This window comes from Crocodylus porosus, unplaced genomic scaffold (assembly GCF_001723895.1).
Source record: "Crocodylus porosus isolate Cpor-Errol unplaced genomic scaffold, CroPor_comp1, whole genome shotgun sequence".
Classification (NCBI taxonomy): Eukaryota; Metazoa; Chordata; order Crocodylia; family Crocodylidae; genus Crocodylus; species Crocodylus porosus.
Window position 1 is genome coordinate 65,214,821 of NW_017728947.1, and position 27,423 is coordinate 65,242,243.

Sequence of the window (27,423 nt, forward strand, 5' to 3'; positions counted from 1 at the left end):
TGTGGTTGGCCTTCCTGACTGCCTCTCCACACTGCCGGCCCATGTTCATCTTGGAGTCAATGATGACCCCCAGATCCCTTTCCGCCTCCATGCTGACAAGAGGGGAGTTCCCTAACCTGTAGGTCTGGTGCCGGTTGTTCCTCCTGAGGTGCATCTTTTTATGACCAGGTAACTAGCCAGCTGGACATGGGACATGAGGTTGACATCATCTACCTAGACTTCATGAAGGCCTTTGATATCATTTCCCACAAGATACTTTCAATTAAGATGAAGGGTACTGGCCTGGACCAGTCAACAGTGAGGTGGATCAATTGACCAGAGAATGAATATGAGCCAACAGTGTGCTGAAGTCGCAAACAGGGAAAATAGAACTCTGGTGTGCATCAGTTAATGTGCTGCCAACAGATCCAGAAAGGTGCTCCTTCCTCTTTATTTGGCATTGGTGAGGCCACAGCTGGAGTACTGTGGACAGTTCTGGGCACTACACTTCAAGAAGGATCTGGATAAGCTTGAAAGGATACAGAGAATGGCCACCCACATGATTAAGGGCCTGGGGGATAGGTCCTATAAAGAGAGACTCTGGGGACTGGGTTTGTTCAGCCTGTGTAAGAGAAGACTGAAAGGCGACTTGATAGCTGCCTACAAATATGTCAGGGGTGAACACCAAGATCTAGGGGAGCAACTCTTCAGCAAGGCACTCCTTGTGAGGATAAGGTCCAATGGGCACAAGCTAGTTGAGGAAAAAATTAGGCTAGATATAAGGAAAACCTTTTTCCTGTAAGGGTATCAAGAACCTGGAATAGATTCCCAGTAGGGGTGGTGCAGTCACCATTCCTGTAGATGTTCAAGAAGAGGCTGGACAAGCACCTCGCTGAGCTTGTTTGAGCCCAATCACCTCCTGCCCATGGCAAGTGACCAGACTTGATGATCTTACAAGTCCCTTCCAGTCCCTCTATTCTATGATTCTATAATTCTGTGCTGGCTGTTTTCCAATTTAGAATTTGTCAATGGAGTAAAATCCACCCCTGATCTATATTTCTGTAGATATTTCACATTTGACATTAGCAGCTTTAATGCAAAATTATGAAACAGCATGGGCCATATTTATTGGTAAATTCTAATAGTTTTGTTCACTGCCCCAGTACCATAAAACAGGAAGAATGTGATCTGGTGAATGTAGTCCTTTGTCTTTATCTCAAATATAACTTATGAGAATGTCCTTGATTGAATAAACACAGTCCTTATTTAGAAAAGAAGCAAGAGAAAAAGTTTGATTAATTTTCCTAGCCACCTCTATGAGTCAGAAACAATTTTATTAACTATTCTTCTTGATGAAAAATATGCATTTCTAGATAGTTAAAATTAAAAATGTTTCCAGTCAAAGGTATGTGAATGCAGCACCAAAGCATTAAATCTCATATCAGGAATAATTCTTGTGACCTTCTAAAGTAGTTCATTCTCTTCAGGAAAGAAGATATGTAACTGGGATGAATGAATATAGTTTCTGATCATCTATGGTTTAATTTCTTAATTAGTAATTTTCTATCTTTTATCCCTGAATGTTTGATAAGGATACCTTTTGCATGAGGGAACTGTATAGTGATTATCAGGTTTAATAAAACAATAAAACAAGTATATATGGCTGACAAAGCAACGAACTTTAATTGTAGATTAAAAAACAGGCAACCCTTTCCTGTGTTTTTGTCTCTGCAGACACTGCTTTGTAACTAAGAGACTATTCTCCAATTCCCAACTTCCCCACTATTTTAAAATAGGGTGTAGCTCTGATTTGTTATATTTATTACTACAGACTGGTGATGCTAATCTAGGCAGCTGGGACATTCTCCTATTCATGGAAATTCCTGTCTTACATAAAGTTAGCATATTACACAGTCCTATCCAAACACTAAAGGGAACACAATGGAGTGTTGCTGTGACTGGAATGCATTCTGGCAATCTCTGCTTACATAATGATACAGTAGAAAGCCACAGCAGCTCTTGGGCTGCAAGTTGCCCTACAAATTTGCTGAGTGTAATAATTATTTGTGAACCATTTGGCACATCCTTAATACTTTAAAGCTTCAAATTGTTGTCCAATGGATGTTCAGGAGCTCAGCTGTTATGAAGTGGACTACAGAGATTTAGCAGCTGAGGAAGAACTTATTCTCATTACTCTCAGGCACTAGTTCTACTTAAGGGAAATATAACTTAATTATGTTTTGTGTTAAACTGAATCTAGTCACATCTGTTTATATTGCTGCATTGCATTTAGAGATATGGTGTTATTAAGACCCCTGCCACATGTTGCATCTATTATGCAATTAACTGCTTAATTGTGAAATAAATTGAGACTGGCCACATGAACAGATATTATCATGCCATAAAAATGTTCATCCATAAGAAGAGCCAAACAGCTAAAAGTTAGTGCTTGAAAATGTGTAACAACTTTATAGCTGATTTCTATTTCATTTAAATGTGTGACAGGGCCCTAAGGGACAGCTGTAGTAAGAGACAGTAATTGAACTGTCCTGGTGGGAATCACTCTACCATACCCACTACCCTACTTGGGCTCTTAAATAGAAACACACTGTGGAGACAGAGACTTGTAAGAAGGGGAGAAACCCTTGTCATTTACCTTAGATGAAGCTGAGGAAGCTGGCATAAAATGGGGCTCCATGAACCACTTCTGGAGTCACTGTTCCCTTTACATTGGCAGCCGGTGAGCCCAGGAAGGTATTTTTGGCTCCAGGGAGTGGACACCAATGAGAGTCTGTAGCATCACGGAAGAGAAGATGTCAGAGGACTTTCCCACTTGGAAGTGTGTGCAGCTGGCAACAGCTGAGGGGCATGGGCTGTGTGCATGGGTGATTGGAGGATCACTGGTAAAAACAGGTACCAAGGTTCAGAATGCCACAATGACCATATAGACTCCATGGGACAGGCGCCTGTAAATGAGACTCAAGTCAGACATGGCTGGGATGAGTGGACAACAGGGGAAGAGCCACCTGGTGTAGGAACCAGCCCAGTGGGGCTTGCCTTCCTCTTAAGGACTGTGTTTGGGTTTGTGAAGGAGGCCATTCAGAGAGGTTGGTCTCCCTTGTAGAGACTGGAATTGAATTGTACAGTGTGAAGGAGTAAACATGGATGCGGCAAAAAGACCTGGAGAATGCCACTTCTTGAGCCATTACTATATTAGGATGGACGCTCCAGGGATCAGAAGGAGGAGTAGAGACGGGAACTTCAGTGAGAAAGAGAGTGGTGCAAAGGAGAAAAAGAGGAAGAAAAAGGATTCCCAGGGGGTAAAAAACTTACCTGAAGACTTCTCACAGCACTGGAGGGAGCTGAGCTCTGAGGAGGAGGGGCGGCTCTCCAAGGAGACAAACTGCGGGAAGTGTGTGACCGTCGACCTGCAAAGTAAACAAAGAGAAGAGAGTGTATTTTGACCCATTGTCTCAGGCTTGGAGATGGTGTCTGATTGTCCTCCAAGAGGAGTTGAGGCTTCAGTCACACTCAGGATAAAAAGTATATCGTATCAACTGAAGAAAAGGGGAGTATACAGTGGAGTTGAAGATAAAAGCCTGCAACAAAGAGAAAACAGGTGAACAAGATAGAAAGAGACTTTGTTTACTGATACTAAGTTCTTTTGCCAAATAAATAGTTGTTGCATTAGAACATGATATAGGTAGAGTTACAAAATTGATATTACTGATAAGGTTAAAGAAAGAAAAGGAATAGGATACAAAAGGCAGCTTCTGCCTAAAAGTAAATATAAAATTGTATAGAGTGATAAAAGATAAAAACTAAAGACAAGTGTTAATATGAATCAGACTGTGAATATATGTATGTCTGTGACTGTGTGTGGATATTCAAGAAGGCGAGTGAAGTATTCCCCCATAATAGAGGCATAAAAAACAAACAAACAAACAAACAAAAACAAAAAACCCCAAACTATATATAATAACCAACTATATATGTCATGAGGAGAAACAGAGGGGTGGACCCTGAGAAGCCAGGGGGGGGACCCTGGGGTCAGGAACATGCCGGGGAAGGCAAAAGTAAAAGGAAAGAAACAAAAAACTTCTTGCCTGTAGCAGGATCTGCGGCAAAGCCAAAAATGAAGGCAGGACCCGAGCGGCTCATTAGCCATGCTCTTATACAGCTGTGGCCAGTGGATAATGCCGGCAGCAGGAGCTGGCTGGCAGATATAAAAACAACCACTGGCAAGGAAGCAGGGGAGAGACCTGGCAGGGACCTTAACAGGGAGGTTCTTCCCAGAGCCCCTACGAGGGGAAAAGGGGTGGGAAGCTGCCTCTCCCAACATGGGGGAACACAGCGAAGCCCGCCACAAGAACAATGCTGCCGGGACCAGCACAGGGAGTGAGGAAGCTGTTGTCCCTCTCTCAGAATGGGGACCTGGCCCTGTAGACTGGAAAGAACAGAAGGAGGGGCTACTACTGGGGAGCCGGAAGGAGCAGCAGCCACCAGGATGCCAAACCAGGAGGTATTGTCGTGGGCTCCGGTGGGCTTGAGGAGACACCCCAGGTGGGGGACGAAGGGCATAAGCAGCATGAGGGGCTGCAGAAGATGGGACCCAGTGATGTAGAGCCCCCCCCCAAGAGGGACATGTGGGAGGTGTGTGGAGAAGGGCCACCACAGGTCCAGCAAGCCTACAGGTGGGTCAAAGAGTGAGGAGGAGAGTGTTGAAGCTGGCAGTCTAGCCAGGTTCCAGTTTATAGCTGCGTAGGGACCTTGGACATCTGAGGCCTGGCATTGTTGAGCTAGCCATTAGTATAGAGGGCAAGAGGGCAGAGACCTTCCCCTTTTGGTGCACATGTTCATATTTTCTTTCTTGTTGATAATGGTTCTTTTGTTTTCCACCTTTGGAGGGGTTGTGGTGTAAGTTATCTAGGGACCAGGTGTTGCTTAAGACCAGGAGGGGTTACTATCCCCTGGGAGGCCCGGCAGTAGTAAGGCACTGTGGACAGAGGTAGGGTTAGGCCCCGCAGGCTGATATAACCATCCGCAGTGAGCATCTGCAGAGCCCCAACATTTGGAGAAACCGGCCGAAGGACATAGTGAACCCATCATGGCAGAGTGTAAGGGCAACGAAGAGGGGAGGGGGAGCCTCACAGAAGATCGTCATCCAGCTGTCCCATACTTGAGAGAACCCCAGCAGTCAGACACCCCACCAGTGCAATAAGATACAAAGTTGTGGCAGGCGAGATTGGGCAGAAACTATTTGGGAGAGAGACATCCACTCGGCGGGACAGCAGGGATGGACAGGTGAACAACCCCGAGCATCTGGGGCCACACAAAGCACAACTGGATGTTCGAGACCAGATGGGTACAATAGATAATAACCATCCCGACTAGTGACATCATAAATTAGAACATATAATAATAACATCCAAGATGTGGCAGGCGGGAAAGTTGGGGCATGAAGAGGCATCCTAAGCGCAACCACCACATACAGGAAACAGTCCATAGAGGGCTAGCATTTCTCTTGAGGATTCCAAATCAGTTCATGAAGGAAGCTACCTGGAAGGGTTCACCTTTCTGCTAAGGACTGGAGATTGACTTGTAACAGAACCAGCCCAGAGATGCCTTTGTTGCCCATGGGACTGAAAATTAATATCTGAAGGGAGACACCCAGACATTCATTGTTTGTTTTTTGCAGATGTTTGGAACTTTAATTCTTTTTTTTTTCTTTTTTTCCCCCCTGTTCTCTTATTCTCAGTTCTTTTTTGTGGGACTGGTATAAAGGGGCCTTGAGTCCAAGGGCTAACCCCAATTTAGTTTGCCTGGGTTGCCTGGAGGATGCTGGGCAGAGGCCAATTTAAAATAATGAGAGAAGGAATTGATTCCACATCACACACATAGTGCTGGTGGAGGCGGAGGGGGTTGTAATACTTTGCTTCCTCTCTTGTCAAGATCAGAATACCATCCAACATTGAGGAAGTGGTAAGGGTGGGGTGTAGGGGAGGCTGAGACCCATTAAGAGACTCCTTCACCAGTCCTAGAGTATCACTCGGGAGAACTAAAGGTAAAACCAAAGTCATGGCAGGAGAGAGGGAAACACGCCAGAGCACCTGAGTGATATCTTGGTTCCCCTGTCAGAAATTAACAGAAGTACATCAAGCCAAATGGGGTCTAGGCTCTACAATGCTTACAGTCAACACACACCTATATGCTTGGTGAGTTCTGCTGCTTGTTGGTGACATGAGGAAGTCCGACCTTTGAACCCCACTCCTTGCCACCCTTCCAGATCCCACATGAGATAGACACTGTCCATAAAAAAAGTGCTCATGTTTCTGTCATCATTATGTGGACCATGGAATATTAGGGGAGGTTATTTGGCCTTCTTTTCAAAAGACTCATTATGTACTGCTTCATCAGGGAACCTAGAGTCTAATCTTGTCTCCTCTGAAATCAAGAGCAAATCTCTCAGTAGATTTTGCAAGGATTAGGAATAAGTGATAATTTTGTCACTTTTTCACTAAAACATGAAGTTTAGAGTTAACTGAATGAGTTATTAACTCCAAATCAGTTTAGGTTTGATGAAATCATGGGTAAATCTAGGATTTCAAAGAGGAAAGTGCAGATGGTATGGCACAAAATCACGTATAACACAACACAATATTTTTCTCTAGTTAAAGAAAAAATCTCTGTTTTACTAATGTGCTAGGTGGCTAACACTGTACTCTTCAGTTTAAGATGAAAGCAAAACAAATATAACTATTAGGATGTGTACTAATTTGCTAGATAATACATAAAGATTAAAAATGAGAACAAGCTAGGCAAAACATAGAATAATCAAAAGATATTGTGGCATTAGTTCTATAGTCATTATAGTTAAATGAACCTCTCTTATTAAGATTCATATAACGAAATCTATCCTTCTTAAGTGCCTTGACACTGCCTCCAATACTTCAGTGTCAATCATTTCAACACTTAAGCTAAAATTACTACACCTAAGTTAAGGTTTTAAATGAGAGCTGAAGTAATCTGCAAGTCTGTGAAATAAAAGAGAGACATTACAAGGAAAGGCTAACAGACAGCAAAATTGCAGAAGACAGGATAGTTTGAACAGTGAAACAGCAAGACCCTTAAAAAGGACAGAGGGGTTATTAACACTTGTGTAGTGGACAGAGATTAGCAGGAATCAGGGAGATGATAGTGAACCATGAATTCAATTGAGTCTCTTGGCACTGCTGGAATAGAAATGCTGTTGCCTTCCTAGACATACGGTTTTACAGTCTGAGTGGAACAGGAATCAAAGTGGAGTAGGGTTACGTCTATACCCTTGCTCCCTCAACTCCCAATGCATTCCTGATTGAAATATTTTGTTCTAACTTTTTAAAATGAAACATTTTTATTTAATTCTGAAACTTATTTCAGTATCATGCAAACATTTTTAAAAAGCTGACCAAAATTAAAGATGAAATTGAAAAAAAAAAGTTTTGAGTTGGACAAAATTAAAGCATTTTGAGTTTTCAGTTGGCCAGAAAGATTTTTTAAAAATCGACTCCTGCTTTGTTTTTTTTATTTTTTTTGGTGTTTGCTAAACAAAAAACTTCTTTTTTCAGAAGTTTTTTTCTAATGGGTTTTCAGGAAATTGGAAAAATATTTCAGATACTGTTATAAAATAAGCATACTGATGATTTTGCATTAAAATGATTAAAAAATGTCAAAGTATCTTGAGATTTTCAAATGCCAAGCTATTGGAATTTTATTAGCCCACATTGTAAATAAGAAAAAGAATTCTACTATACTAATTTCTAACTAAAGAAAAGTCTTCCAAGACTTAAAACCTGAGCTGACTAGTTTTTATGTCTAAAACCAACAACATGACTGAAATGGAAGTATAAAACCAACAACTTAAAGCCATTCAAAGATTCTAAGCTCCACTAGTTAGAAAAGCTGTTCTCTTCCAGCATTATACCTTGTATTTATCCTAAGTACACAGGGCCAGAAGCAGACCATGAGTGCTTCATGTGTAGAAATATTTGAAACTCTCCCACACATAGCCTAAATATCTTTAAACTTTAAAGATGGTAAACATTTATTAAGTCTTTTAAAATGTTTTTATGCCTCCAGGAAAATAATTATCCATTTCACTAAATCTTACACAATCAAATGGAACTCATACAGCATTGTAAGCCCTAGAGGTACCTAAACCATAAACATCACTCTGTGTGCAAGCTGAGAAACAATTTTCAATTGGTACCTGAGTTAGTTTGAAAGGACTTAGCTCATCACTAAAATAAATCAGGACAAACAAGTTTATTTTATCTTTGCCACACAAGAACTGGAATTTCAATTACAGAAAGCAGCAAAACACTGTTTGATGAATAATATGTGAATCAGAATGTAAAAATTATATTGGAAGCACATTTATACAGTGCCAAAGTATCACTTTTACATTGTGACTTTTTTCCACTGGAGGGGCATTTTAAAATAAAGCACATAAATTAGGATATCCCTGAGGTGCAGTTTTTCATTTTACATGAGACCAAGAAAACAGTTGATGTCTAAAAGGAATCTTTAGGGACATAGAAACTCATGCTTAGTTAAGGAAAAAGCTGCCATAGGGAGAGAAGTTGGATGCATGATCTTGATCCCCAGCAGGGGATATCACTAGCAATAAAAACCCATCAAACCCAGCATGTAGTTCAGCCCTTGGTGGGAAATGCTAAGTGACACTGACAAAAAATATTTCAAGGGTCATTTGCAGAAATTGTTCAAAGTCAGATGTGGCCTCTTTTAACTTGCTGCTTCAAAGTTAAGGAAACAAGTGTAAAGAAGAGAAATAATTTGCAAAAAAGCAATTTCAGAAAAGCAAAAGTACATCTATCTAAATTTGAGCACAACAGTGCAGTCTCAGAGTTACCAGAGTAAAAGGAAACTAGCTAAAGAGTAGACTATGACCACCCTCTCCACCTTCACACCACAGAGGAGAAATCTAGTGCAAGTCAAGATTCGTTTTTTTTCTTTTTATATTAATTTATTTTAAAATGTCAGCACTTGCTGATTGATTCTGCAGTGGTTTTGACTTAAAGGCCCAGTAGAAACATTACACATAAACAGGTCTAAGTAATCAGAAATCAGTTAAAACCCATAATCATCCAGAAGTTTGATGCACAAAAAGTAGTCTAAAAATGACAGAATCCAGTCTAAGATAGATCTGGTTCAGTGTGTACATTAATTGATTCAGGTTAGACCAGTAAATCAAACTCTTGTACCAGATCCCCTATCAATTCAAGTTAGATTGCTATCTTTCAGCATCCCAGACTCTTTTGTGGCCCCCCCCACAATCCCTTCTTGCAGGGAGGGTATGCTAGCACTTGGCCTGAACTCAGCTGCTCTGGCCAAAGGCCCCGAGGAACTTAGCCCCCAAGTTCTCCCACAGCCAAGCCAGCACAGACCTTCTCCCCAGCCCTGCCTCCTGTCTGTGGCCTTCTGTCAGCAGCAGGGGATATGGGTGGGGGATTGAAAGGGAGGCATCTATGTCTCCTGCATGAGCCCTGATACCGGGGCTCATGCATCCCTGAGCTGTGCCCCTGCACCCTGTTATGAAACACCCCACAATATACAGGCATACCAGGCACTGGGTCCAAGAGAACCCTCTTAACTGGGCACAGCATCATGGAACCCAACCCTAGCCCCTGCACAGCTAGGAACCTCCATGCCCCTGTGCCTGGGCACAGCCCCATGGAGCCTAACCCTGGCTCCTGCACACCACATCTCAGTAGCCAGAACCAGGCATCCTGCCACCCGGACCACACCATTTAGCCACCACTTTCCCAAGCAGGAGTCAGTGTAGGCAGCTTGCCTCTGGTGGGTCTAGGTGGCAGAACATCAGGACTGGGCCTGTATGAAAGAAAACCTGTGACCTCCACATCTTGGCCACTATCTGCAGGTACCATGGGCACCTGGGGTGCTGCAAGGCTTTTTGGCCCGTACTTACAGGGTCCTGGAGTATTAAGTTGGGGTGAGTGTGGGGGCAAGGTTAGTCATACCCAGCAGCCAATCAGGTATGGTCTGTCAGTCCTGTGGTACCCTGGGGAGTCAGCAGGGCATGCTGAAAAGTGTGCAGGGCTGCCCCCAATTTTTAGGCCTTGGCTGCTTGGCTCCCCCAGGTAGCCCAGTTGGCTCCCCCACCAAAGGACAAATGTACATGTGACAGGGCCAAGTCTTGAGTTGGCCCACCCACCTTTCTATGGGGCAGTCCACCCAGTCTCACCTGCCATGACTTTGCTGTTCCCTTTACTGGTGGTATAATATGGGAGGCTGCCCATTACATCCCCCAATGCCAAGAGGCACTACCCACAGCTCTGAACCTTCCCTACACTATGGCCCATTCCTTGTGGATGGTATCCAGCTGATACTCTTTGACCCTAACTCAGGTGTTGGAGGATTTATTGGGGTTACTCCAACCCATACATGCAGCCTCCACACACCTGAGGAAGTACTGGGGTCAGGATTCACACTCAACACCTTGGCTGAGCCCCACTCAGTTTAGCACTCAGCCTCCCCACTCAGCTTAGCACCCATCCTCTCCTCTGGAGGTGTACACTGGGTCTCATACTCAGCCTACCACCCAATCCCAGTTGGGGCACACACCAGGCCTTAGCATCCAGTATCCACAGCAGCTGGACCACCCTCCAATCAACTAGCCTCATGCCCCTCTCACTTGGACCATTACCATTCTTTCCCTTCTCCAGGCAACTATTACTGTCACCCCTTTCTGGGCCCTTCCACCTCTCTCTAGGGCCACATAACTGTCTCCTCTCTGGGGCTTCACAATGGGTCCCTTTTCTGGGGCCTCTCAACATTTCCCTCCTTGGGGCGTCCAGGGTCTTATTCCCCTGTGGGGGCTCAGGTGGCTGCAGCTGTGTGTGGCCCCTCTCCTCTGCTGGGGTCTTATACTCCCTCGGGATCAGGTGGCTATAGGTATGCCTGGCCCTTGTACCCACCTTGTACCTCTAGCCCCATGTTGTGAGGGCTAGGGGTTATTGAAGCACCCTGACTTGCCTTTCACCAGGGAGGTGAACAGTCCTGGTATTTGAGTGGGGCTGCCATGCCACTGGCAGTCCCACCAGGCATCCCTTCCCTGGCAGGGTGCAGTTTTAGGTCATGCCCAGGACCAGAAGTCTCCAACTCATCCCCCCAGTTCCTGCCTTTAACTTCAGGATATTGTGAGTTTCAGCTCAGTTGGGTAATGTTACTCCCTAGGCTGCAAACAACACACTACTGGCTCTGCCTGGGTGACCTTAGTTTTAAAATGGCGCCCTAATCAGGTACCTGCCAGTTGCCTGCTCCAGCCCTTAAAGTGGCAAGTGCCCAAAGGTGCACTGCCACAGTATATACTGTTCATTACCAATCTAACCTAGGCCACTTACAGAAAAATGCATCACCTAAATCAGTTCCACCTCAGGCTTTTCGAACATCTTTACACAGCCAAAAGGTTAGGTATAAACTACTGTTCTGACACCAGTTTTCCACAGTGGTCACTTTGAGATTAGGATGAAAAAGAGCAGCATAGCAAAACAGGAGATAGAAAATCTGAGAAATAATCCCATTTTAATTAGATGACTTTCTCATATCTGAAACAGAAAATCCAATGGGACTATCCCATTCACGTTACAAGAATTTACATTCTCTCTGAACACTCTCATTTGTGTACATGTTTTCTATAAAGCAATTTAACTTGGAATTTTTCCAGATGAATTTGGTTTTTAGGTTAGTGACCGTTTGTTTTTTGCTGAATACTTCCCCCTCCACCATTTTCCTTTGTCTAAATACCTTTCCCACTTAACACTATTCTTCTTCATCTACATCCACTGTTGAGCAAGAAAAAAATGAAGCCAGAATTGGCATTTCTGCACACACTGCCAATAACATTTAAGTAGCATGTATTAAAAGAAGGTGCACAATAATTTTCAACTTCCTTTTCTTCATTTCTCTGGAGATAAAGCTAAGTAGTTGCAGAGTAATTTAATATTCCTAGAGTAGTTGAAATAAGGGATTTATTCCAGTGCTTCATTTTAAAACCATAAACATTATTGATTTTGACAAACTGTTTTTAAAAAAAACAAAACAATAGCATCTGTCTTGCTGCCATCATCACCAACAGCTCATTTGGTTACCACCGCCAATACTGCAAAATCCCTTTGTATCTATAATTATCTCATTCATATGATTACTGGCATGACTTGGCCAACCATGTCAAAGTAAATTTAAAGAGCGGAGTAAAACCTGGTGGAAATGATAATAGAAAGGCATCAACAAAGCCACTTCTAATAGCCAGAGACATGTTTGAGTGTTATTGACTATCAGCTTTAAAGAACATGAGAATATTCTTGGCTATTTGCATCCCACTAAACCCTAAAAGAGGAAAGCATTTTGGGCCTGTGACTGATAAACACAGCTGGTATACCTATACTGCAGTGCTGAGACAGTAGTTCTTACAGACACACCCTAGTTACCTTCAACTAGCAAAGGATACCAGTAACAGGACAGCAGAAGGAAGCAGAGCACAGGCTTTAAAATCTCACCTGGGATAAGTCCTCCAAATGCTGCAGCTACAAGGCATGTCTACACAAGATGCTTAATGCACAGAAGACTAATTGTACTATGCATTAATGTGGCAGGCAAAAACTCTGCTAATGCACTAACGTGCAGTAGATTTAGTCTAATGCACATTAACGCCACTTAAAAAGCATTCACCTGTGCAAATGCACAGTGGCACTGATTATGGTGCATGAAGTTAATAACTGTTTTTACAGATATTAACTTAGCGTGCCATAATTACGGTGCATTAATGAACATGGAGGCGTGCCCACAGACTACCCAAGATAGCTCATTTAGAATTAGCTTGCTTATGGCTAGGGGGACCATGACATTTCCAACTGCAGTGTGGGCAGATCCTTTCTCAATGTAGAAATGTTCTAAGATTGCTTGGTTCTGACTGTTTACTGAAAACACCTCATTGTCACACAGGGCTGATCACATCAGCAATTGTATTGATACCTTGAAGCAAACAGAGGTTATAGTCTATAATTTGTTTTGTTTTAGTGATTCATCTCTTCTCTTGTATAGGAATCAGCAAAAATCATGGATTTTGAGTGATTGACCAGGGTTTAGTGATAATGGGAGTAGAATGTACTTTGGCACTGGAGGTTGTCATTACCTTTCCAGCACCTGCCAGTCTTTACTGTTGTTTCCAGCAATCTTGGCTAAGAGTATTTCACTTCTGGCTAATTGCGTGTTAATGGGAATTAATAACTTAGCACAGTTTCCTTTGCTTGTTTGTCTTGATAGTCTTGTGTACACTATAGATTTGTACCATTAAATGGTACATCGATGCAACTAAATCCATGCAAGCTGCAGTAGTGTAGTGTGACCATATTAACTATTCTGTTTCACATGTGCATGACATCATAAGCAGCACTCCCTGCATGTATTGCAGAAACTGTAGGCTGTTATAGTGCTCCCATGATCCCTGGCACAGATCGCTGGAACAGGTGCATGCTGTTTATTATTTTCTATATAATCTCCGCTCGCACTTGTTCACATTTATGTTTTTTTTCACTGCTTGCTTTGAATGATTGTATCCTGAAAAAGGATTTGCCTATTCATTATCAGGAACAAGGACTACATTGCAGATGCCATAACAGTGTAGGGAGCTGCCTTTTTGTATGGCACTCCTGGAAGAAATAAGGAAGCTAATTTCATTTCTTAATTTTGTTCATTTTGTCTCACTCTTCTTGGACAGATGAGTTTAATATTGCTATGTGTACATCTACATCTACATTAAATTGTGTGTGCTTTTTTTTCTTCACTTGATATTTGTGTTTTCTATGATGTTTTTAAAACTTTCCCTTCTCCCTCTTAGATTTCTATTCTGGATCTCCTGTTGAGAGTAGTTGAGGTCTAGAGGCAGAATTTTCTTCCACATTCTCAATATGGTTTGGCCAATTTCCCAATCACAAATTCAATTGCAGTGGAGCCACAGTGGAGAGCAGTGCAAGTGTTTTAGAACAGTAGTGCCCAACCTTTTTGCCCCACAGGCTGGATGGGCAGTGCTGGGTTCATCTGTGGGCCAAATCTGGTTGGCGGTCTTGATTTGGCTTGGATGGACAGTACAGCTGGAGCCCAATCCAGCCACAGAGAGTGTACAGTCTGACCCTGATCTGCCTGCCCTGAGGTGAGGGTTAGCCCAGCCCCGATTCAGATGCATGATGGGATGGGGATGGGGATGGGGATGGGGATGGGGATGGGGTGGAGCAGCCACAATCTGGGACTGTGTGGGAGCAGCCTAGCCCGATCCAGATGTGCCGGGGGGGGGCATCCCTACCCAATCCAGATGTGCAGGAGAGGAAGGAGAAAGGGAGCAAGCTGACCTGATCCAGATGCATGGGGAGTGGGCCCAGCCCCAAACCTGGTGAATGGCAATTGCCCCAGGCAGGTTTGGGTCATGCTATGTGAAGCTTCCACCATTCTCTGATGCCAAATGTTCTAACTTGTGGGGATCTCCATGAGCCAGATGCTAAGGCTCCATAGGCTGGATTTGTCCTGCACACTTGAAGAACATCAAGGGTGTCAGGAAAATTTTTTCTTCTTCTTCCAGAGCATTGAATGATAACTGCAGCCAAGGCTGGGGTTTTGACTGGAATGTGTCCATGCTCCTGCTGGGACTAGCTGTCAAAGAAGTTCCTGGATAGAAAGCCTTACTCTTCCACTCAGGATCAGACCTGTTACTACATATGGGAGCAGGAAGGAATTTTCCCCACTGTCACATTGACATAGACTGTGGAGTTTTTTTAGGTGCAAACAGAAGTGCAGGTCCCCACCATGACTCAGAACAGTTTGCAAAAAATAATCTCCTGGACCAAACAGAAGTTCACTGTTGGTTCTAGGGAAAGGGAATCTAGCAGCTGGGTGCTGGCCTGCTGCTGGTTTCCCCTAGCAATGGTCCCTCCTTCCTCTCAGCCTGTCTCTGTTTTCAGAATGGCAGTGGAGAAAGGGAGCAGAAGGAGGTTGTTTTTGGTGTTCCCCAGCTAGTGCTGGAAGGTGGGGTGAATTGGGGACCCCTACCTTGGGTAGGCTCCAATATACCCACTCTACCCTTCAGTAGGGGATGAAAAAAACATACTCTAAACTTTATCCACTCCCTTCCCCCCCTCCCATTCTGAAAAAATCTTCAAGGCTGGCAGGCAGGCAACCAGACACAAGCTACAGAAGATGCTATGTTTTGAAATGTCTTCATCTGAACCCTCATGCAAAGAGTTTGCAGGTTTTCATCTGATTGGCCATTTTTTAAGTGGTCTGCAGCCGAGAACTTGTGTTTGGTCGCTGCTATAGACCACTTTCTGTGGCCAGATCAGGCAAAAATTGTCACTTCTGTCTGTACCCTTTGCATTCCTCCCCAGTAGGATGCATTATCTTCTTCCTTGGATCCAGTGAACATATTTTAACAACTACTTCCTGTCCTTTCAGTGGTCCTCATCCCTCTGCTTTACCTGTGGCAAATTAGAGGGTTTTTTGATGTTTCAGGTATTGTTCCTGATAGTTGTATCATAGAATCCCAGAATGATTAAAAATTAGGGTTAGAAGGGACCTCAGAAAGTCATCTAGACCAACCCCCTGCTCAAAGTGGGACTATCCCCAACAATGTGATCCCAGCCAAATTTTAATCTAGCTGGGTCTTTTCTTAAAAACCAAGAATGGAGATTCCACAGTCTCCCTAGGTAATGTATTCCAGTGCATTAACACCCTCCTAGTGATAAAATTTTGCCTAATATCTAAAGTAAACTTCCCTTGCTGTAACTTGAGACCATAGTGTTGTTCACAAAGTTGTATCATTTTTTTTTTTAATAGGCTAGACCAAAGCTTATTTAAGATGGTTTATATAAAGGTGATCCTTCCTGGAGCAGAGGGTAAACTAGATGACCTTCCACATCCTTTCTAACCCGACTTTTCTATAATTCTATGATTATGGTGTGGTAAAGGTATTTGTCTGGTGGATTGCATGTTCAGGAGCATGATAGCTTTACTTTACACCATATAAATAATAATGTTCTTTTTTTTTTGCTTTTAAATGTCAGGAGCATGGGAATTTCAGACATAGCAGTTCTTGATAAAGCAATGACTTAGGGGAGAGGTCTGTGTTGTTACTAGTTATTTTAAAATTGTGCTATGTGTTTTTCATAAACCTCTCAAAGGAAAAATGAATGACTCAATCCATATATCTGGTTAGATATAACAGAAATATATATTATATATATAATTATATATTGTATATATAATATATGGTATTTCTGTTATATATGAATTGAGTCATTCATTTTTCCTTTGGGAGGTATATAGATTTATATATATATATATATTTTTCCCTGTGGTGTCTCAAGGGACAAAGTCAGTGACAGCCTCTGATCTTAGCTCCATGTGTAGCCTGGTGGGAAGGCGGTAAAGTAGGGGAAGGGAGGTTTCTTTCCCCACAACCACACCTAGCCCCATGGCATGCTGCATCCCAGCAGAGGCAGGCTGTGGGGGAAGTAGCTCAGGGTCCCTTTCCCAGAAGCCACCTCATTCAGGCAGTAGCAAACCACTGTTTGGTTGAGGGGAAGAGGTTGCAGGGGAAGGGCTCTGGGGTCTGTCTCTCTTTAGCAGCCTTGGCCAGGCATCAGTGTGTCACTTCCTGGCCAGGGCTGCTACAGGGACACAGACCCTAGAGTCCTTACCCCACAACAGCCCTGGCCAGGCTGCACTGTAGCTGCTGCCTGCACCTAGCAAGAAGCTTGGGAGGGGAAGGGAGACCTCCCCCATACAGACCTAGCCTGCCCCCCCAGACAAAGGCATCATGCTGGGGGCTCTCTGTTCCCTACCTCTTACCCTCCAGCCACTACTGAGAGTCACCAGCTGGTGGGGGAGCTGGGCTGGGGAGAGGGGTTGCTTTGTCAGTCTCCTAGGAGCCCTCCATTCCAAACAGTGAACTTCTGTCTGATTAGCTTCTGTTCTAACTTATTGTACTTTGAGTAAAATGCAATAAGTTGGAGTGCTTCCACCAGGAGCTTTTCAAACATCTGTACTTAGCCCTGGTCTGTATAAATATAGAGCTCAGGCTATATAAATCCAGTCTATCTTGACTAAATGTACAAAAATTCATTTTCACCAGTAACTTAGTGCTGCCAATTACAGGTGGCATAAGGTTCTGATGATTTTTCAGTTGCATTCTGAATTTTCAAACAAGCCTAGGAATTTAAGGATAGCTGTTAGTTTTTTACAACCTTGTCAAGGACATGTAGAAAAAGGGAGTAGCACACAGAGTAAGAGTTAGTTTAGGGTGAAGAGGGGAATCACTAGGGCAACAGTGAGAGAGGGAAGTTCCTTTGTAGATTAGCTACCTTTGTAAAGAAATCTTTAATTCTTCAAAACTTACCTATCTCTTCATATTTCCTAATGGCCGTTTCTGAATTCTTTATCATAGAAAAATATGTTTTTCCCTTCCTCCCACTTGATTATTTTAAAATGTCCTGCTAGGTCACCTTAGAGTTTCCTCTTACACTATGTTCTTGTCCAGAGAAATTGTGAAAACAACATGTTGATGATGTTAAAACAAGAACAATAATCACTGTTATTCCTGGAGCACCAAGAATAACAGCGATTATTGTCCTTGTACTGACATTGTTTCCCTGTTAACTGTTCTGACTTAATGCTTTGTGCTTCTGCAGCTCCCACCTGTGAGCCTTGAGTATGCATCCAATTGCTAACCCTTGAAGGGCCAGCAGTCATGATTTGCTGATGCAAAAGCTAATGCAGTGTAAAATGAGCCCAACATGTGAACCTTTTGCAGATCCCAGTGATGAACAGGTCTTCAGGGGGTCCTTTCATTGTGCAAACCATAGGCAGAGGGAAACTGGTTGTAATGAGAGTTACTTCAGAGGAGAGACTGTTAAAAATGGGTGGTGACAGGGAGGGGAAGAGGAAAATCTCCAGACTGCATCCTGTAATTTGTGACATAACTGGAAGTAAGACACTATCAGCAAGGAGCCTTTTACTAGGAAAAACTGCAGTAAAACAAATGAACAAACATTCACCCTCCTCAATGAAACACAGAAAACTACAGTGGACTACAATTAGAACAAAGCAACTGCACCATGGGACTGAAAAGGTTTCTTTATTTAAAAACCTAATTCATCAAGAAGAGCAATCATATAGTATAACAATCAGTTGTCTGTTATTGGCTAGTGAATTTCCAAAAACAGTAGCATTAGAGGGAGAAACCCTAGCAATGAGGATGAAGTGTATAGGGATTCTGTTTCAGCTTCTCACATGGCTTTCCTTTTTGAACTTTCTGTTTTCCCTCACCCTCTTTTGAATATTTGGCTGTCTCTATTTAGATGGTAAGATGTTTCAGGAAAGGACCATCTCTTAGCTGATGTTTGCACTGTGGGTTATTGCAACGAGGCCTCAGAATCTGGGGACCCTTGGAACTCCTATAAGAGTACTAGTTCTATGAACCAGTGATCATATATCTATGTATATTTTAAATGGCTGTAATTCAATAAGCTCTTTGCAAATTCTCTGCCTATAGTTAAATTCCTATTGTTCTATATTTTTCAAAATGACCACACTGGCTCCCCCCACCAATTCCTTCTTTTTCACTTATCGTAAGCTTTCCTGATCTTCCTCTTTAAAGGGTCTGGCAAAACCTACCAATTTTAGATCTTGTTTTCAGATCAAATCATGTGGGTTGGGGTGATAGGCTTTTGCACATGGAGCTGTTGTTTGCCTATATATCTGATGCATCTAAATGTCAGATTTGAACAATAAATACCAGCTGTTCAAGGGTGAGCTTCATCTAATGGGAGGAATGTGAGAAGCAATGGGTGGTAAGGATGAATTTACTGTTCACCTGGGATGGAATATAAGACCTGTTTAAATGTACATAGTTGAGTTGTCCTCTAGTGTCTTCCCAAGAGATGTAACCACCAAAATCACAACATTCTACTACATCAGTTTCCTTTAGTACAAGTGAGAAGGATTTCTCTGTTTACATGGAGAGATCTATTTGTATCCTCCGAACTTTAAACCCGGAGTGTTCTCCATTCTTTTACCAGCCCTGGGTCCTGTCTCTTATCTCACAGGTTCCTAAATTGTCCTTTCTGAAAAAGTATGTTTATCATCTAACTAAGCTATAGTCTTCTTGTGGGCTTAGCTATGGGGAGGAAAGGGCAAGAATGCAGCTCATTTCCTCTCCAGAAAGTTTTTTGGTGGTCACTTTCCATATATTGGGTCCTGCTTCGAGCAAGTTTTTTAGTTGAACTTTCTACCTGCAGTCAAAATGTTTTTTTCTAAGGTCAAGACACTTGGAGTGGCAGTGGGCTAGCAAATAGTGCTACTTCTATTTGCAGGTAGCAAATTTACTTGCAAGTACAGCAGATAACACAAATAGATGCACATGCTTACTGTGCAGTAAACTGCTCTACTGTGCAGTAAAGCATTTTGTGTAGATGATTCATTCCACCAGTACTGATTCATTTCACCATTCTAAAGCAGTAGGTCAAACAGCAATTCTGTTGCTTTCTGATGCTCAGCTATTCATGGACACCTCAGTTATTCCCATGCCAATAAGTGAGCTTTCCAGTGTTCCTTATGAGCTAAGTGGTGGGACTTGCAACTCTTCCAATGAATAAAGGGATTTAATTGACTGAGATTTATTACAAAAAATCAATTTGCAGAGCACGTTGGGAAAAGATTGAGGCTTATATAATAAAATAATTATTTTCTCAAGAATAATTAGTCTCCTTTAAATATATCATTTTAAAATGGCAGCATCCTATATGAATCTGAAAGAATGTCACTGAAGTAGGAAAAGGGATACATTAAAGTTTCAGCTATATTTTAAAATTCTCAGTCTTATAAATAAAATATTTTTTATTGCCCTGGATAGAATACTGATTTCATCTAATACTGCAAGTCAGAAGCAAATACATTTTTACTTAAGAAAATTGGAAATGTTCCAGACTTAGGTCACTGGTATAGTCCAAAATCTAGGTAAACCATGTCAAATTAATTCAAATATATGAGGAATCCCAGTTATTAGCAGGAATTCATTATTTATGCAAATGTTACCTAATTTTAACCATGCTATATCTTTTCATCTTGACAGCAGAGATGGTTTGTTTCAAAACCTGAAGAAGATTGGCTGCCCTCCTAAGCTCCTGAACATTATCAAGTCCTTCCACATTGGCATGCATGGAATGGTGCAGTTTGATGGGTCATGTTCAGAAGAATTTGAAATGAAGAGCTGTGTCAAATAGGGCTGTGTCCTAGGTCCAATGCTTTTTGGGATTTTCTTTGCTATCCTACCCAAATATGCATTCAATGACTGTTCAGAAGGAATGTATTTTCAAACTAGATCCAATCAGAAACTCTTTAATCTTTCTCATCTCAAAGTAAAAACAAAACCACAAGAAGTTCTTGTCCATAAAATGGTCTTTGCCAATGACACAGTCATTGTTAGTCATTCAGAATCAGAACTGCAAAGTCTCAGGGATTGCCTTTCTCGTGCTTGTGACAATTTCAGTCTGACCATTAGCCTAAAGATGACAGTAGCCATGGGTCAACAAGGTGATCACCCTCTCAAAGTTAGAATAAATAATGAGAACCTGGGAGAGGTTGAAAAATTCACTTACTTGGGCTTCACCATTTCACAAAATCTTAGGTTGAAAGCCAAAATTAATGCTTGCTTTGGAAAGGTAAGCACTACCATGACTATACTTCATAAGAGAGTTTGGAAAAATAGATTGGACACTGTGTTGACAAAGACATCCATCTACAGTGCTAACATACTTAGCTCTCTATTACACTGCAGTGAAACATGGACACCTTATACTAAGGAAGAAAGAAAACTGAACAGTTTTCATCTTCCATGTTTCTGCCATATCCTGGGCATAACATGGTGTGACAAATCTCAGCTTCACTGTTCTGGAATGGGCCAAGATACCCAGTATGTTTATGGTTCTTAAATAGAGACACCTCTGTTGGTTAGGATATGTGGATCAGGATCCCCAAGGATATATTCTTATGGGGAGCTGGCCATTGGCAACTGTCAACTTGGATGGCCCAAATTTCATTTGTTGATGTCTGCAAAAAGAACCATCATGAGTTGTGCATCAATGGCCAATGCTAGGAATCAATCATTTCAGACCTCTGTTAGTGGAAGTTCTCTGTGAAGTAAGGCCTACATAGTTCCAAGACCGGGAGGATCAATGATGAGCTAAAGAAGAGATGTCAGAGGCAGGCAAGACAAAATGGTACTCATCATGCCAGTGCAAGCTCAACCAATTTTGTATGTGCAACTTGCCAGAGGGTCTGCTTGTCATACATCAAACTCAGCCACTGAAAAAGCTGTGGTAGTGCCTGGTAACCCATCAAAAGCACAATCTCCATGGTCTCCTGAGACCGACAGCTGCCAAAGATGATGATTATGATACCTGCCTCTGACCCACTCTATGGTTGCTCATAGTTCTTAACACCTGAAGAACAAGATACACGTGACTGCCTATATGGTGTTTCCATTACACCTATGGCATTGTCAACTATGGGATTAACTGCTGGGAGGAGACAGAGTCCACCTGATGAAGAGAAGGATCTTTGCATATGCGTGTGCTAAGTAAGTGAAGAGGGCTTTAAACTAGATTCACTATAGTATGGAGAAGAAAGCCCAGAGGTAAGAAAAGAGCCAGAGGATATGGATAAAAACTTAGTAAGGGGGAGCAATAGCAGAAGCTTTAGCAATTTTCTCAGGGAGAAGATAGGAGAATTAGTTAGATACCTGAAATGCTTATATACTAATGCAAGAAACATGAGGAACAAACAGGAGGAACTGGATGTCCTGGTACAATAATGGAATTATAATGTAATTGGGATAAACAACCTATGGTCATGCTTGACTATAGCTTGTTCAGGAAATATAGGCAGGGATAAAATCAGGAGGTGTAGCTATATATTTAAAAGTGATATACACATGCTCTGAGGTACAGTATAAAGTAGAAGATATGCCTGTGGAAAGCCTCTGGGTAAAGGTGAAAGGGGAAAGTAGCAGGGGAGATGTCATGCTGGGGATCAGCTACTGGCCACCAAACCAAGAACAGAAGGTGGACGAGGCCTTATTTAAACAACTGATAGAACACAGGACTTGGTTCTCATGTAGAAATTTAATTTTCAGTACATCTACTGGGAGAGAAACCCAGCAGTGCATAAGCAGTCCTTATGACAGTGGATGACAGTGGGTGCATCTACACATGCATTTGATCCAGGAGCAGTTTACTCTTGAGTAAACAACATGAGAGTAAGCACTCCCAGGCAGGCATCTGCACATGCAGAGAAGTAGGAGCAGATTTGATGCTCTTAGCAACGAACAGCTCCTGCTTTCTGGGGCCCTACAATGGGTCCCTGTTGCCACTATGGGGAGCTGAAGTCTCCAGCTGCAGCTGCCTGTGGCTGGAGGCTGTCTTTAAAAGACAGCCAGCTCCCTGCTCTCTGGCCAGCTACTTTTCTGGCCAGGAGCAGTATGCAGAGCATTGGAGCAACATGCAGGAGCTCTGTCACCATAGCCTCTACCTCCTTATACCATGGCTACTTCAGTCCCTGCCCCAGCAGCGATGGTCAGTGCCCTGGGTTCCTTCTGACCACAATGCTGGCACTCCTGGATGGTTGGCTAGATGCAGCAACTTCTGTCTGTCCCACAGCAGTCTGGTTCCTTCTGACCAACTGGCTGGCCTCACCATGCCACCTCAGGTCCCCCACCACCATGCTGCTGCCACCTAGACCCTATCCTGCAGGCTGGACCCCAGCAGGAGCAGTGATGACATGCTTCTGGACACTACCACCAGGGATGTCCATGCTCTTTTGGGGCCTCCAGCCCTGCCACCTCTGGGCCCACCTGATCAGTCAGGACTGGTGGGTGCACATTGTCCAGGCAACCTGGAATGGTGAAAAGTGGTTGGAGACATTCCATATGACTTGGGCCACATCCCTGGACCTCCTGGAGAAGCTCTGCCTGCACCTAGAGTGGCAGGACACCACCATGTAGCAGCTCTTCCCAGTGGACACCCAGCTAGCTATTGCCCTGGTGAAACTGGCCACACCCACCAGCCTCTGCTATGTCATCCACCTCTTTGGCATGGGCAAGGCCACCACTGGGGAGGCTTTCCTGGAAGTGTATGCTCCTCCATGACATGATGGGGCACACAGTGCTCTGTGTGCATGACCCCCTGTGGTAGTGTCCTGGAGCTGGCAGAGCCTCACTCAGGGAAGGCAGTGGCTCTTCCCTGAGGTGAGGCAAGACATGGATGGAGGCTGGCACAGGCTTTTCCAGCTCTGGGGAAGTGCTTCACTCCCCAGCCCTGATGCGGGGGAGCAGAGCACTTCCCCAGAGCCATCAGACCACATGCCAGGCTCCTGCCCCCACCTCTCATGGTGCACAGCCTTGAAAAGGCTGTGTGTGGCCACACTTTTAGTTGTGCACAGCTGCACACCTTAGAGGGAATCTTCTGTATGACCACAGACTGCCTGCATGTGCCCCAGGGCTCCACAGCCCCTGAAGGCTTTTAGGGGTCTGGGGCTGGAGCTGCCACAGAGCTGGTCCAGCCCTGGGACAGGACAGGTTCCCAGCCTTGGGACCTGGGGCTGTGATGAGGCTGACCTGCTAGTGGCAGAGCTGACTGGGAGCAAGTTTGCTTCCAATCAGTGTCTACACTTTTGCTACTGCACAATAACTACTCACAAATAATTTGCTACTTCTATTTGCAAACAGCAAATGTATTTGTGAGTAGAGGAGATAACACAAATAGATGCACATGCTTACTCTGCACTAAACTGCTCTGCTGTGCAGTAAAGCATTTTGTGTAGATGCACCCACTGAGCAAGAAATGGCAGTGTTCAAGATCCTAAGGAAGGGGAGCTGGAAAATAAGGAAGAAAAGAAGACTTCATCCAACTCAGGGGACTGTTGGTTAGGGTTCCCTGAGAAGCAACTCTGAGGGGAAAAGAAGTCCAGGAGAGATGTCTGCTCTTTAAGGAAGGCCTTTTAAGGTCACAGCAAGCTATCCCAAGGTGATGGATGAAGTATAAGAGGAGGCCAGCTTGGCTAGGCAGCTGACTTTTCAATAAGTTAAAACTCAAAAAAGCAAACCTATAAAAATTGGAAACTTGGTCAGATGAATAGCGAAGAGTATGAAAGTATCACATGGGTATTCAGGGATAAAATTAGGAAAGCCTAGGAATGATCTGAGATGCAGCAATGGACATAAAATACAATAAATAGGAATTTTACAATTACATTAAAAGTAAGAGGAAAACCAAAGAAAACATAGGTCTCTTATAGACTGCAAAATGCAATTTAGTTACTGACGATGTGTAGAAATCTGACAAGTTTAATGTGTTTTTTACTTCAGTCTTCACAAATACTAAACAATGAAGGCCTAGAACAGATCCTTGGTTAACCTCACTTGATACCACCTTCTGGTAAAACATAAGATATTTTTTGAGTATAATTATCCAATCATCTAGACTGTACTCCTGTAGCATACTTATGGGAATGTCAAAAGCTTTCTAAAAGTCAAAGTATATCACTTCTATTGCTCTTCCTTGATCCAGGAAGTCTGGAAGTCTGTCTCCATGATATAATAGGATATCAGGTTGATTAGGTTTTGTATGGCTTGCTTTTCACAAATTCATGTTGGCCGTTCCTTATGACTTTATTAGTCTCTTGATAAAATGCTTCATTATCTTTCCGTGTATTAAAGTCAGACTGACCAGTTTGTAATTTCCTGGATACAACTTTTTTCCTCTCCAAAGATGTTCACTTTTCCAGTCATCTCCCATGACCTTCATGAGTTCTCAAAGGTAATAGTTGATAGATCTGCAATTACCTCACCCAGATTCTTGAGTACTCTACAATGAATCTCATCTATTCCAGCTGACTTAAAACCAGGTTACTTAAATAAGCTCTAACTTGTTCTTTCCCTACTTGGATCCCTAGCCTTGCTGTTAACTGTGTGTATTATCTGATGGCTGACCTTTTTGTGAAGACTGAAGTAAAAAATACATTAAATATTTTATGCTTTTCTGTATCACCCATTTTTAGAGTCTCTTCATTTTTCAGCAAGGAACCTAACCTTTCCTTGGTCTTCCTCTGTTTCAAACATACTTATAGAGAATGGTTTTTGTGTCTTTAGGCCCCTGCTATATGTATTTCAAATTGTATGTTCCTGGTTTTCTCCCAATAACTATCCCTAGTAATGTGTTAAATTTTCATTTTTATCTGAGGTTGCTTTTTAAATTTTAGGTAATTGAAGAGTTCACTGTTTAACCAAGCTGGCCTTTTACTCTGCATCCTATCCTCTTTTCATATAAGAATAGCATGCTTTTGTGCTCCTTCCTATACACACATTTCCCCTCAGACTTGCTTCTCATGGGATCTTGCCTACCAATTGTGTGAGTTTGTTAAAATATGCTTTTTTGAAGTACAGTGCTGCTGAGAGAGCCCATGCACTGCGGAGGTCTGCTCAGCCTGCATGGCATGTAGCCCAGGGGCTCATTGCCCCCATAGCATGCAGCCCACAGCTGCTCAGAAGTTGGAGAACCCTGGCTTAGATGACTAGTTAATTTCTCTCTTACAGCCTCGTTTAAACTCCCCATACTGTCTTCCCTTTCTTACCCTTTATCCAAATGACTTTGATTTCTGCTTACCTCTGGGATTTTATTTCCATGATCTATTGAACACAGTCTAAATCCCTTCTGACTAGATAATCTAGTCTACATACCAAATTATGCTTCCCCTGTTCATTAGGTGGACCCAACTGACCTTCTTTCAAAACAAGCCCATAGTCAAAACAAAGCCCTGCAAGCAATATGATCTGCACAGCTATGTGCTGATCTCCACAAAACATCTGGTCCTGCCTGATCCTTTACCCTTAACTAGAAGGACTGATGAGAGCACAACCTGAGACCCTTAATTTTGTTCCCAGGGTCCTGTAGTCTGAGCAAGGTCTCCCCTGGTGGTATCATTAGTGCTCATATGAATGACTAGTATGGGTAGTCATCAGAGGGTTGGATGAGTCTTAGCAACCTTTCATTAACATCTTAGATGTGGGTTCCTTAAAAGCAGAAGAGCTCCCATGACAATAAATCCACTTCTCAGATCCCATGAAGAAAGAGGTCATCAACAGCATCCTCCCAGAAAGGGGGCCTCAGTTCTCCCAAAATTGGAGCTGCATGGCTTGATTTCTTCTGCCAATAAAGTAGGCTCCTTCTCCTCTGATGCAAGGCATTAGAAAGAATTCTTGAACTTGGTGGCTGTGGTTTCAGAGGCAGAGTACTCTGTTGCCAGAAGTGAACAAGCTGCCAACCACCATCTGATCATCCAGTTCTTGTTTATTTCCTGGTACCTCCTGCTGGCCCATTCTCTGACACTCTTTATGCATTAGAAAGTACTCATATTCATGGATGTTGCTTAGCCTAGCCAGATCATTCTGCAGTTTCCTTACCTATTTCCTTTTGGAATCTACCACTAAGCACATCTCACACTCATCTACCTGGCTGTCTTTAGTGGGGAAGTGTAAGCTACATTCCCTACACCTGGGTGGAAGGATTTAAAATCAGAGGCTGAAATACAGGGCACATGTAGATGAAAAGGGGGCCCTAAATTGAAGCAGTGGGTTTTAAAAAATACTGCTTCAATTTAGCGCTGATTAAATCCCTGTGTTGTGCACACATCCCACTGACTTAAATGCCTCTCTGGTGGGAAGGGGAGGTTGAGCTACCAGCATGCAGAGCAGTCCCTGGGATATGTGGGGGGTGCTTCCCCCCATGGCAGCGGTGCCCCCGACACGTGGCATCCAGCTGCAGGCATCAGGCTTGGGCAGTCCCAGGGGACACCACAGTCACAAAGGGAAGCACTGGGCCCCTGTGTATCTCAGGCACGCAGGCAGGCTCCGGGACAGGGTGAGGTGGGGAGGAAAATCAGGCTTGGTGCTTTTCTTGAGTGGAGCCTGCTTTCCCAGGCTGCTGTCAGGCTGCCTGCAGGGCTTCCTGCAGAGCCATGGAGCTTCACGGAGCCTGGAGCATCACTCCATGGCTGTAGGGGCAGCAAGTCCTTGAAGGAGTTTTAGTTTGCTGCACCCCAAGTCATTTAAGGTGCATTATATCACTGCATTTCCTACAGCAGCTGGAATTAATGTGCAATACACCACTGATGTGTGCAAACACTGACACCATTAAAGCAGTGCAAAAGAATTTAGCCTCCAAGGAGGATTACTTTGCACTGGTCCGGTCCTGCAGGGAGCAAACCAGGAAAGCCAAGGCTGCAACTGAACTCCAACTAGCTTCAGGCATCAAGGACAACAAAAAG

General features: G+C 43.2%; 1 long non-coding RNA gene across 1 annotated transcript in view; it reads right to left on the reverse strand.

The window, feature by feature from the left end:
* Positions 1-2,639: 2,639 nt before the first annotated feature.
* LOC109321513 overlaps positions 2,640-27,423 on the reverse strand; it is a 79,325-nt gene continuing 54,541 nt past the window's right edge. Inside the window, exons 2-3 of the long non-coding RNA XR_002104072.1 lie at positions 3,313-3,407; positions 2,640-2,770 (exon numbers count right to left, since the gene is read on the reverse strand). This is a non-coding gene — a long non-coding RNA (uncharacterized LOC109321513). The remainder of the gene's footprint in view (positions 2,771-3,312; positions 3,408-27,423) is intronic.